The 13538-nt window shown below is 42.4% G+C and overlaps 1 protein-coding gene across 1 annotated transcript in view; it reads right to left on the minus strand.

Annotated features, from left to right (window-relative positions):
* Positions 1-13538, minus strand: part of LOC128695782 (protein Star-like) — a 128495-nt gene that overhangs the window by 1387 nt on the left and 113570 nt on the right. The window lies entirely within an intron of this gene.

The raw sequence follows: 13538 nt of genomic DNA on the forward strand, positions 1-13538 counted from the left end.
TGTGAGGTATTCTTGCTCAGGATGGTGAGGTTAGTTACCATTTTGTCCTAGGCACATGTCGATTAGACACTAGGCCTGTTTTGTGTGTGTGTGTGTGTGTGTGTGTGTGTGTGTGTGTGTGTGTGCTTACCTAATTGTGGTTTGCTACGTCTGTGTTCTCAGCTTGCCTCGTTAGGTATTCCTGGATTATAATTGGTTCAGCCTCTGGAACACCCATCGTGCGTGTCAGCGTGCCTCGTTGTGCTCCCGGTTTTTCTGGTGTTTTCACGGTCGCTCTTACGTGCTAGAACTTTAATTTGTGTCATCAATCCTATACGATACATCCCTCTAGCGCCTGGAACCAATCTTGGGCGGAAAACATTATATACTGAGTAAAAAAAGGAGAATTAGTGTGCACTTCCTAGCAGAGTTTACTGCCAGAGGGGAATCATAGGCCTGTCCCGTGTGGAAAAATAATAATATTGAACTTTGTGTCAGAGGAAAGAAAGTCTCCCTGAAAGCATTGAGTATACATAGTGTATAGTGTATACTACAGTGGCTCCCTAGTATATTGATGATAAAGGCTAAAGTGTCATTTGAAAACAGGTGAATTTGTAAATGAAGTGATAAGCCTATAGAGGCAGGTGCCAGAAGTCGCCAGAAACTTACCACAGGTCAGCTGTTTTTAATAATCTTCCTGGCCTGCTAGTGTACTCGCATATAATCTAGTGATACCAGTGAATAGCAGAATACAGTGTTGTAGTAGCAACTAACCAGTATTATAATGGTACTTAGTGAAGTGGAGTGACTTTCATTAGTTTCTTTTTCTTGAAATACCAGACGTTACTGTGAATTTCATATAACCTGTAGTTACCAGCGGTCAAAATATACACAACGAGAAGCAATTATTACTACAGAAAAAGCGCCCTTCCTCCAAAATTTGCACCAGTCAACTATAGTGATAATATAGCATTTATTGTGGTGGAGACGGAAAAAAAAATAGAGAAGCTAGATACAGCGATTGATAAACAAAGGTGCAGGCTCGACCGTTCGTCATTGTAGGAGTGCCAGCAGTCACCGGCTCTTCAACACGCAAGTTATACTTTTGTATCAATCAAATCACATATTACTCGGGTAGATAATTTCCAGTAGATCCTTCATGTGTTAGCTCAAATCACCGACCAGTATGGTTTAAATAAGTGACCCACTGATCAGATCAGATAGACTGGTCCGAACCCTTGACTGGTCCGAACCCTTGACTGGTCCGAACCCTTGACTGGTCCGAACCCTGGACTGGTTTCAAACGGTTTCGTTGTGCACCACCTAGCAGGTTATTAATAGAATATTCAAGAGGTTGCTAGTAGAATTGCAGTAAATCAACCATTCAAATCATTATGAAGCTGTGTGTAGTCTGTGGTCAGTCAAACAAACGGGCTTCCACATGCATAAATTGTCATTTCTGTGGAAATTGGTGTCACGCCCCTTGTGCAGATATCCAAGAACTAGCTACAAGCAGTATTAAAACAGGGAAGTGTTTTTGGGTATGCCCTTGAATGCCTTCCACATCCCCCCCCCCAGGCGCTGTATAATCTTCCGGGTTTAGCGCTTCCCCCTTGATTATAATAATAATAATTTGGGTATGCCCAAATGAGATAAATCTGTGGACTAAAATCACAAGGGTATTAAAAGAGGTCAACATCAAAGCTGCTTTCATAGAAAACCTGGAAGCTTTCTACAACAGATGGGAACATAAAAAGTCCGGGCTGAATGGTACTGCCCTTGATACTGGCCATGTAGTCAGAAACTGTAAGGCTGGAGATGATGTCCTGGTAGTCAGTAAATGGGGGGCTGATAGTGCTGTCCTGGGAGACAGTAATGGGGAAGCTGGAGGTGCTGTCCTGGGAGACAGTAATGGTGAAGCTGGAGGTGCTGTCCTGGGAGACAGTAATGGTGAAGCTGGAGATGCTGTCCTGGGAGACAGTAATGGGGAAGCTGGAGATGCTGTCCTGGGAGACAGTAATGGTGAAGCTGGAGATTTTGTCCAGGTAGTCGGGAATTATACGCAGGAAGGAATACATATGAATGACCGCATAGGGGACAGGAGCTATAGTAGGGAAACAAGTGTAGTCAAAGATAAGATAAAACCAATATTGCAAACTAGAAATACCGCAGGAAATAGCAAACAAGAGGACTCCACTAGCAATAGTGAGGATATATTACCAAAAACAAATGGTGGGAGCTCCATTGTTGGTGCTAGGGAGGATAGAAGTAAGACAGGGAAACATGCACCAACAGGGAATACAGTCACAGAAACCCAAGGCAAACGGAAACCAAGCCTGTGCACATACTATGCACTCGGTATCTGCTGGCATGGGAAATCTGGAAAAACAGATGGGACGTGCAACTATGACCACCCTAGGAAATGCCATGCCCATATGACAACAGGAAAATGCAAACTCCCTTCCTGTAAGCTTTTTCACCCTGAACTGTGTACCTCTTCAGTACAGGAAAGACTGTGCTATAACTTAAATTGCCAGGCATACCATCTAAAGGGGACAAAAAGATACAAAACATCCAGGCCATGGGAAAACCTGGGTAGCCACAGCCACTCAAGAGGGAGAGGTTTTTTAGTGCCAGGAAGGAAAAAAAACTGGCAGGAAATGGCAGAAATCGTACACCAAATCCAGTCATTCCTGGAGTGGAACCACAGTCGATGGCCTCCACTCCAAACCAACAGATACAGATACTAATGCCGGAAAAAAAATCCCCCCCCAGTACCAACAATACCACCAGTCCGATAACATTCTTCTTTGCAAATATACAGGGTCTAAAGCCAGCAACAAACAACAAAATACCTTTCATCCGTGGACTGCTTGCAGAGGCAAAGGCAATGTTCGCGGCTTTCACTGAGACCCACATAAAGGATCACTTGGACAACGAAATATGGATCCCAGGTTACAACCTATACAGATGTGACAGAGTGAACAGGCAAAAGGGGGGGGGGTTGGCCTGTACATTGCAGAGTCACTTGTTTGCACAGAACTGCTAAATGCCTCAAATGATGTAGTGGAAGTTTTAGCAGTAAAGGTCGAGAACCAAAACCTAGTCATTGTGATAGTCTACAAGCCTCCGGATGCAACATCCCAGCAATTCCAGGAACAGCTGTTAAAAATTGACCACTGTCTGGAAAACCTTCCAGCTCCTGCACCCAACATCTTGCTCCTGGGGGATTTCAACTTAAGGCACCTAAAATGGAGGAATATAGCAAATAATATTGTTGCAGTAATAACACCAGGAGGCAGCTCTGATGAAAACTCACACTCATGCGAGCTTTTAAATCTCTGCACAAAATTCAATTTAAACCAGCAAATAATAGAGCCTACTAGACTGGAGAATACACTAGACCTCATCTTCACTAACAATGATGATCTGATAAGAAATATCACCATATCAAAAACAATATACTCAGATCACAACATAATTGAGGTTCAGTCATGTATGCGCGGAGCCCCAGACCGACATAATGAGATTAGTCACGAGGGAGCATTCACCAAATTCAACTTCAATAACAAAAACATAAAGTGGGACCAAGTAAACCAAGTCCTAACCGATATAAGCTGGGAAGATATACTAAGCAACACAGACCCCAACTTATGCCTAGAACAGATTAACTCGGTAGCACTCGATGTATGCACAAGGCTTATTCCTCTAAGAAAAAGGAGGAGTAGATGTAAAACAGAAAGAGACAGGCGCTCCCTTTACAGGCGACGGAAAAGAATAACAGAGCGGCTAAAAGAGGTCAATATATCTGAAATGCGTAGGGAGACACTGGTCAGAGAAATAGCAAGCATCGAACTTAAGCTAAAAGAATCCTTTAGGAGTCAGGAATCGCGGGAAGAACTAAAAGCCATAAATGAAATCGAAAGAAACCCAAAGTATTTCTTCTCCTATGCCAAATCAAAATCGAGAACAACGTCCAGTATTGGGCCCCTACTTAAACAAGATGGGTCCTACACAGATGACAACAAGGAAATGAGTGAGCTACTCATGTCCCAATATGACTCAGTTTTTAGCAAGCCGCTAACCAGACTGAGAGTCGAAGATCAAAATGAATTTTTTATGAGAGAGCCACAAAATTTGATTAACACAAGCCTATCCGATGTTATCCTGACGCCAAATGACTTCGAACAGGCGATAAATGACATGCCCATGCACTCTGCCCCAGGGCCAGACTCATGGAACTCTGTGTTCATCAAGAACTGCAAGAAGCCCCTATCACGAGCCTTTTCCATCCTATGGAGAGGGAGCATGGACACGGGGGTCGTCCCACAGTTACTAAAAACAACAGACATAGCCCCACTCCACAAAGGGGGCAGTAAAGAAACAGCAAAGAACTACAGACCAATAGCACTAACATCCCATATCATAAAAATCTTTGAAAGGGTCCTAAGAAGCAAGATCACCACCCATCTAGAAACCCATCAGTTACACAACCCAGGGCAACATGGGTTTAGAACAGGTCGCTCCTGTCTGTCTCAACTATTGGACCACTACGACAAGGTCCTAAATGCACTAGAAGACAAAAAGAATGCAGATGTAATATATACAGACTTTGCAAAAGCCTTCGACAAGTGTGACCATGGCGTAATAGCGCACAAAATGCGTGCTAAAGGAATAACAGGAAAAGTCGGTCGATGGATCTATAATTTCCTCACTAACAGAACACAGAGAGTAGTCGTCAACAGAGTAAAGTCCGAGGCAGCTACGGTGAAAAGCTCTGTTCCACAAGGCACAGTACTCGCTCCCATCTTGTTCCTCATCCTTATATCCAACATAGACAAGGATGTCAGCCACAGCACCGTGTCTTCCTTTGCAGATGACACCCGAATCTGCATGACAGTGTCTTCCATTGCAGACACTGCAAAGCTCCAGGCAGACATCAACCAAATCTTTCAGTGGGCTGCAGAAAACAATATGAAGTTCAACGATGAGAAATTTCAATTACTCAGATATGGTAAACATGAGGAAATTAAATCTTCATCAGAGTACAAAACAAATTCTGGCCACAAAATAGAGCGAAACACCAACGTCAAAGACCTGGGAGTGATCATGTCGGAGGATCTCACCTTCAAGGACCATAACACTGTATCAATCGCATCTGCTAGAAAAATGACAGGATGGATAATGAGAACCTTCAAAACTAGGGAGGCCAAGCCCATGATGACACTCTTCAGGTCACTTGTTCTATCTAGGCTGGAATATTGCTGCACACTAACAGCACCTTTCAAGGCAGGTGAAATTGCCGACCTAGAAAATGTACAGAGAACTTTCACGGCGCGCATAACGGAGATAAAACACCTCAGTTATTGGGAGTGCTTGAGGTTCCTAAACCTGTATTCCCTGGAACGCAGGAGGGAGAGATACATGATTATATACACCTGGAAAATCCTAGAGGGACTAGTACCGAACTTGCACACGAAAATCACCCACTACGAAAGCAAAAGACTTGGCAGACGATGCACCATCCCCCCAATGAAAAGCAGGGGTGTCACTAGCACGTTAAGAGACCATACAATAAGTGTCAGGGGCCCGAGAATATATACTGCGATACCTTTCTATGTTACTGACCTAAATAAACAAGCAAGGTATCATGTACCTAGGTACATGTAACACTAGTGTACATAGGGAGGAGAGACGGAACTAATACTCTTCAAAAGCTCTTGCACTTTCGTGTACACAGGTACGTGAAGCACAAACAGCAGTATCCTTCCAAAGCTCACGTGTTCTCGTTTATCTAGGTACATGATATACGATTTATAATACTCTTCTAAAGCTCTTGTACTTATATACATAGGCATTATAACACTTGTACTCGCAGTTCCACTTGTTTCCAAAATACTTCATTCTTGTACAAAAGACTGTTGTTGCAAGGCACACAAGATTTCCACCCAAAAAAAATTAAGTACAAAGATCGATCGCTAACGCATTCACCTCACACACTGAGGTCCAGGGTTGGAATCTCGGGTACGGCTGGAATACATTAGGACGTTTTTCCATAAGATACCTGCTGTCCCTCTTCACCCATCAGTTTAAAATGGGCATCTGGATGTTAGTGGACTGGTGTGGGTCGCATCTCGGGACAAAACTAACCCCATTTTCGGGAAATGCCCAGCATAACAAGTGGCTTTCTATAAAATTTTATGTTATTGATGTCAGCTATGATCTGTATACCTTGTACATTCACTTGTAGATATAATATTTAATATCTAAACTATTTATAGCACCTCAGGGGACTCTGAATTTATTTTCTAACACGGAAGATAGAGGGGTGTGATATATTCTAAGTTGGGTAAATATTATGCCAGATACCTGGCGGCTTACACACTAAAATAACTAATTGGAGTATGAGACGTCAGAGGAAGTGAAATGTAAAAGTTGCCTTAAATACAATTAAAGAGTGAATTGTGTCAACATTCTTGCTCCATTCATCCACCAAGGTTTTTAATACCATGGTGGCTGGTGGGGGTTGTGCCCCCACCAGCCGCTGTCAGGACAAGAAAAATGAGGTCACCCAACCATTGCGAAAGTCTGATATCGTCGCCATTCTTAATAATACTCCTCGTCTGTTCGGCAAAAGATGCAAAGTTGTCTCCAGCGATTATCTACTTGGTGGACATCTTCTACCCAAGGGTCACGGTCGCTTTGTAGTGACGAAGGAAACCCCTCATGTTGTCGCTCTGTACTTCTGCCTAGATGGGACCTTAATCTACTACAGTGGCGGCAATCCTGAGTTCGCCAACAAAATAGCAAATGACTACTTCAAGCAGCACCCCTGCTTCAGAAGACTCCTAAGTGTTGGTGAAGTACCACAATATGCTGGTACCTGCGTGTACCATGCTATAGCATTCATGGACATAGTTGTTAGTTCCAAGCTCACGGACCCTGATGACATCATCCGCTGGTTCACCAACAAAATGAAATATAACCCGGATATTACAGCAATCAACCTAGTCAGGTCAATGTTGACTGAATTCAATAATGATATAGTTACTTCCTGCAATGATCCACAAGAGAGCGTATTGTTGGCAGACGTTAAAGATCATCTACTAGTTGCTGACAAGAAGACTCTTAAGCGTCCACTGGACACTGAGACGCCTTCAACACCTCCACAAAACATGATTAAACTCTGAATGATCAAATAAAGAGAACACCAAGAAGTTGTCCGTGTGTGTGTGTGTGTGTGTGTGTGTGTGTGTGTGTGTGTGTTTGTGTGTGCATGTGTGTGTGTTTGTGTGTGCATGTGTGTGTGTTTGTGTGTGCATTTATGATTTATATTTTACATTTATATATTTAGGATAAATTCAATAACAATGGTATTTCATTTTTTTATGTTTGAATTAATAATGTAATAAAGAGGATATTATTATTATTATTATTGTTATTATCACCATTATTACCACCATCATCATCATTATTATTATTATTGTAAGTTCCATGGAGTTTCCTTAAAAATTAGATAAAACAAATAAAAATGTTGAGTTTTGGCCAGACAAGACTGTAGCACTTTTATCAAGCATACCTCGGGTGGGGTTAGAACTCCAGGTCACACATATTATATTTTGTTGGGATTTTTAACACTGGAGGGTTAGCCAACCAGGATAACCCAAGAAAGGTGTTCTTGTTCCTGTGAAAACGTGCCTAGTGTGTGCCATTCTTAACTTATGTGACATTTTGGACCTGACTAGTTGGAGTGTGGACCTGATTAGTTGGTATAGATCGGCAATAGGGATAATTAGGAAGAAGGGAGGGCACCCTGTCATATGTAGCATTTTGTTGAGGAGTTGGAAATGAATGGGTGTCCGAGGCAACTGGTGTTAATTGTTGTCTGGACAAACACTGTAAGGACATTACAGTATCATTTATAGACAACTGGAATCTCTTCCATAGCAGAGATGACATGTATGCCAGGGATGGGATTCACTTATCTAGGGCAGGTATGGTGGCACTGGCCAATGCCACTAACCCATACCACTATTTCTATCTTTAAACTAGAAATAGTTAGTGGTATGGGTTTTTGTGGGAAAGCAATGAGATATGATACAATGGAATTGGGCAGGATGAATTCTCATTGTAGTGATGTGCGTTTTATCAAAGTCAGTTATACTCAGAATGAGGTAGAGTTATTGGTGAATATTGGAAAGCCAGTGACACTAGGTAATAAGGAGAGTAATAGAGATAGCAGAGGAGCAGGAAGGAAAAAGAAAAGAGAGGGCTTCTAAAAAATATACAAATAGTCGTAATGCTAGAAAAAAGATGGATGAGTTGATATTAGTTGCAAGTGCGGATAACACTGACGTATTTGCCATAAATGAGATGTGGTTTAATATGAAGAATCGGGACATGCCTACTGAATGTTACATTCGGGGTTTTAAGTTATTCCGCGTTGAGAGAAGTAACGGAAAGAAAGGTGGGATGGCACTATATGTTAGAGAGCACTTAAACTGCTGCATAAAAGCGAGTATTAAGAAAGAACACACACAGAGTCTGTATAGAATTTTCGGAAAGGCGTGAAAAATTATTTTTAGGCGTAATTTACCGTTCCCGAAACTTGGATAGGGACCAAGGGAGACTGGGAAGGAATTATTAAAGCCACAAGACACGATAACGTAGTAATTCTAGGAGACTTTAACTTTAGCCAAATTGACTGGAATTCATCTACTGGAAATTCTGAGTCAAACGACTTCCTGCAGGTAGATCAACATTGTTTTTCTTGGATCATTTTGTGACAAAATCAATGAGGGAAAATAATCTGCTTAATTGGGTTCTGGCTAACAATAATACCCTTGTTAATAATCTAGAGATTACAGAGGAACTTGGCAACAATCAATTACCTTTAGCATCGATTGTAAGTATGATAGTAGGGATAATTCAGTAATAGTCCCAGATTTTCGCTTAGTAGATTCCATTGGGCTAAGAGAACACTGATCATCTGTGGCTGGGGTAACGAAGAGAACTAACAATACAACAGTTTTTTTAAATACTATACAAGCTGCCCAAAGAACATTTATTCCGTTTAGAGAAATGAGATCGGATAGAAATGATCCGAAACGGATGAACAATAAGCTCACATTCTTCATATCCATCTTTTGTTGAGGTGGTTCGGACATGTAGAGAGAATGGAGCGAAACAGAATGACTTCAAGAGTGTATCAGTCTGTAGTGGAAGGAAGGCGGGGTAGGGGTCGGCCTAGGAAGGGTTGGAGGGAGGGGGTAAAGGAGGTTTTGTGTGCGAGGGGCTTGGACTTCCAGCAGGCATGCGTGAGCGTGTTTGATAGGAGTGAATGGAGACAAATGGTTTTTAATACTTGACGTGCTGTTGGAGTGTGAGCAAAGTAACATTTATGAAGGGATTCAGGGAAACCGGCAGGCCGGACTTGAGTCCTGGAGATGGGAAGTACAGTGCCTGCACTCTGAAGGAGGGGTGTTAATGTTGCAGTTTAAAAACTGTAGTGTAAAGCACCCTTCTGGCAAGACAGTGATGGAGTGAATGATGGTGAAAGTTTTTCTTTTTCGGGCCACCCTGCCTTGGTGGGAATCGGCCGGTGTGATAATAAAAATAAAAAAATATCTTTTAGGGCAGAAGAAAGGAATTTATATGAGTATCAAAAGATATGAGGGTCATCTCATTGATCAATATACTCACGTTAAGAGGGAGATTAAATAAGAGATAGAGAGAAAAAAGCTAAAGGGGACTAAGAAATTAGAGTGGCAAATCAATCAAGTTTATTCTCTATAAGGATTACAATGTGTGGTTTACAGATTTTGAATATTGTGTGGTTTGCATGTTTTAAAACACTAATTACAGAGGGGGCCACTAGGACACCTAGCATGGCTAGGCATTTCGGGCAGACTTAGATTAATTCTAAACTTTAAATTATTACAAATTATGGTATTAAGGCTAAGTGACTACATTACAGTTTAAGAGTTTAGCAATGTGAATGCTTTTGTTTTGGCACAAGACATAGTGTCTATATTGGAGTATCATAGGCAAACTTATGACTAGTTAGGATTCATTATTTTAAGATTAAGTTCGTATTTGTGTTTATAGTCAATGGGTGAGTGAGTGTAATTGTGAGCCACCAGGTGGTTATCATGTAGTTAGTTGACGGGGTGTATCAGGGAGATAAGATGTTTTCTAACTGTAGTTTTGAAAGTGATGAATGTGTCTGCAGTTCTAGTTTTCAGATAGGGTGTTCCAGATTTTAGGTCCTTTGACACACACTGAATTTTTGTAAAGGTTTAGTCGGACACGGGGAATGTCATAGAGATGTTTGTGTCTGGTGTTATGCCTGTGGGTCCTGTCACAACTATCAAGAAAGCGTTTTAGGTCAAGACTGCTCATACACTACCTTCCTTGACCTTAAATCCGCTTTTGATGTAGCCAACCGACATGTAATCATTAGTGAACTTGCCAGAATGGATGTTGGAGGATGGCTTCTCCGCTGGATTAAAGGTTACCTGTCCAACAGAAAGTCGTCTGTGTTGTTCCAGGGACATAGAAGTGTAACTAAAGATTTTGAATTAGGAACCCCACAGGGAGGTGTGCTTAGTCCCACCCTTTTCAACATTTTGATTAATGCCTTATTTAATGTCATGCCTAGCCAGCCCCATCATTATATGGTTAGTTTTGCTGATGACATAATGATTCACACCACCGGATTCTCCAACACCCAAAACATCCTTAATCATGTACTAGCCTCGTGTCAGGACCTGGGGTTAATAATCTCAGGGGATAAAACAAAGATACTCAACAGGCGTCCTCCTCGGCAGAGAGGCACAGTTCGTCAGATCCAGTTGCATGATGGGTCTCTTCTAGAATATGTAAGCAGATACAGGTATCTAGGCTTTGAGGTTCCACTACTTGGACCTGTTGTAACGAGACTTTGTCGCCAATACAAAGAAAGGCTGAGAGCACTTAGAGTTGTGGCAGGTTTTCATCCCAGGTATGGAGCTAATGTTAAAATTGTGAAAATGATGTATCTTGCTTATATTAGATCATTGGTTGATTATGCGGCGCCACTACTTGCACTCGTGTCTGACTGGAAGCTTGGAGGGCTGGAAAAACTGCAAAACGAAGCAATGAGGATCATCCTAGGATGCCCTCGTACTGCCAAAATTTTAAATATGCGGAAAGAACTTAATATTCCAAGCATTAGAGATCGTGTTACTGAAAGAAATATCCTTATTGGGGTCAATATGCTTAGGCTAGCCCATTCAAACCCCTGCACATAAGCCCTTCAAACTTTCCTCAGCACTGGTGAACATCCTTCCAGATGGATCGAAAAAACTGGAACCGACCTCCGCATGAACCAGCTACATGATCTGTATCAAGTTAGACAACAGAGACATTTCCCTGCTCCATGGGATATTACCCCATTCCAAACTACCATTCCTCCATTTCCCCCCAAAACTCTTCTTAAATCACAACCAAAGCTTCGTCTTGAAGCCAAACATGATGCCTTAAGCTGTATTGATAACTTAGTCACACAGAACACTCTTTCACAAATTATTTACGTCGATGGTTCTGTTCACCAGTCCGCTGGTGCAGCTGGTAGTGCTGCTGTCACACAGAGTGATGGCTCTCATAAAGAAATTGGAGCACGCATCAATAACTGGGCCTCTACCCTTCAAACAGAACTGTTTGCCATACTCCTTGCACTCAAATGTGTCCATGTATCTAAGGTTGACACTTTAATTGTAACTGATTCTCTGTCATCCATAAATGCTCTCAACTCATTAAGTATAAATTGTGGCATGCTTGTGTCAGAAGCCAGACATAGGTATGGTAAGATTGTGGACAGTGGAGTCAGAGTGCACATGCTGTGGATTCACATTGGTCTTCAGATGCATGACAGAACTGATAAATTGGCTAAGCTGTATGCTTTCAAAGAGGGGGTAGATTACAATCTTGGGTTGTCAGTTAGCAGTTTGAGAACAATAATACGAAAAGAACTTCAAATGAACTTTATTGACTTAAGACTTAGGAAGATTGACACAAGTCAGTCCATCTATCATCATTCCATCATGCAGGAGGAGCCACATGTCTATGATACATCCACCAAGATAAGCAGACTCTTGGATGTCACTACTGCCCGGCTTCGGCTGGGTTACAAATATCTATGGCAGGTTAAATCACCACCACCAGATGTAGACCAAACGAAATGTAAACTTTGCCAGATGGACTACTGTCACACCTTGCGTCATTATGTACTGGAGTGTGATAAAATTAATGAATTTAGAAACAACTTACTCAGAAATGTTCAAGAAATGGCAAAGTATTTTATCCACAGTGGTATATTACAGACCATTCTGGAGAAATACCCTGACTTTGCTAGCTGTAAATAATGCATTACCATGTGTGTGTGTGTGTGTGTGTGTGTGTGTGTGTGTGTGTGTGTGTGTGTGTGTGTGTGTGTGTGTGTGTGTGTGTGTGTGTGTGTGTGTGGGTGTGTGTACTCACCTATTTGTGGTTGCAGGGGTCGAGTCATAGCTCCTGGCCCCGCCTCTTCACTGATTGCTACTAGGTCCTCTCTCTCCCTGCTACATGAGCTTTATCATACCTCGCCTTAAAACTATGTATGGTTCCCGCCTCCACTACTTCACTTTCTAGACTATTCCATGACTTGACTACTCTATGACTGAAGAAATACTTCCTAACATCCCTTCGATTCATCTGAGTCTTCAACTTCCAATTGTGACCTCTTGTGTCTGTGTCCCATCTCTGGAACATCCTGTCTTTGTCCACCTTGTCTATTCCGCGCAGTATTTTATATGTCGTTATCATGTCTCCCCTGACCCTCCTGGCCTCCAGTGTCGTCAGGCCGATTTCCCTCAACCTTTCTTCGTAGGACAATCCCCGTAGCTCTGGGACTAGTCTTGTTGCAAACCTTTGCCCTTTCTCTAATTTCTTGACGTGCTTGACTAGGTGTGGATTCCAAACTGGTGCTGCATACTCCAGTATGGGCCTGATGTAAATGGTATACAGGGTCTTGAACGACTCCTTACTGAGGTATCGGAACGCTATCCGTAGGTTTGCCAGGCGCCCGTATGCTGCAGCAGTTATCTGATTTATGTGCGCCTCAGGAGATATGCTCGGTGTTATACTCACCCCCAGATCTTTTTCCTTGAGTGAGGTTTGCAGTCTTTGGCCATCTAAACTATATTGTGTCTGCGGTCTTCTTTGCCCTTCCCCAATCTTCATGACTTTGCATTTGGCAGGGTTAAACTCAAGGAGCCAGTTGCTGGACCAGGCTTGCAGCCTGTCCAGGTCTCTTTGTAGTCCTGCCTGATCCTCATCCGATTTGATTCTTCTCATTAACTTCACATCATCTGCAAACAAGGACACTTCTGAGTCTATCCCTTCCGTTATGTCGTTCACATATACCAAGAACAGCACAGGTCCTAGGACTGACCCCTGTGGAACCCCGCTTGTCACAAGCGCCCACTCTGACACCTCGTCACGTACCATGACTCGTTGTTGCCTCCCTGTCAGGTATTCTC

Source organism: Cherax quadricarinatus, chromosome 14 (genome assembly GCF_038502225.1).
Source record: "Cherax quadricarinatus isolate ZL_2023a chromosome 14, ASM3850222v1, whole genome shotgun sequence".
Classification (NCBI taxonomy): Eukaryota; Metazoa; Arthropoda; class Malacostraca; order Decapoda; family Parastacidae; genus Cherax; species Cherax quadricarinatus.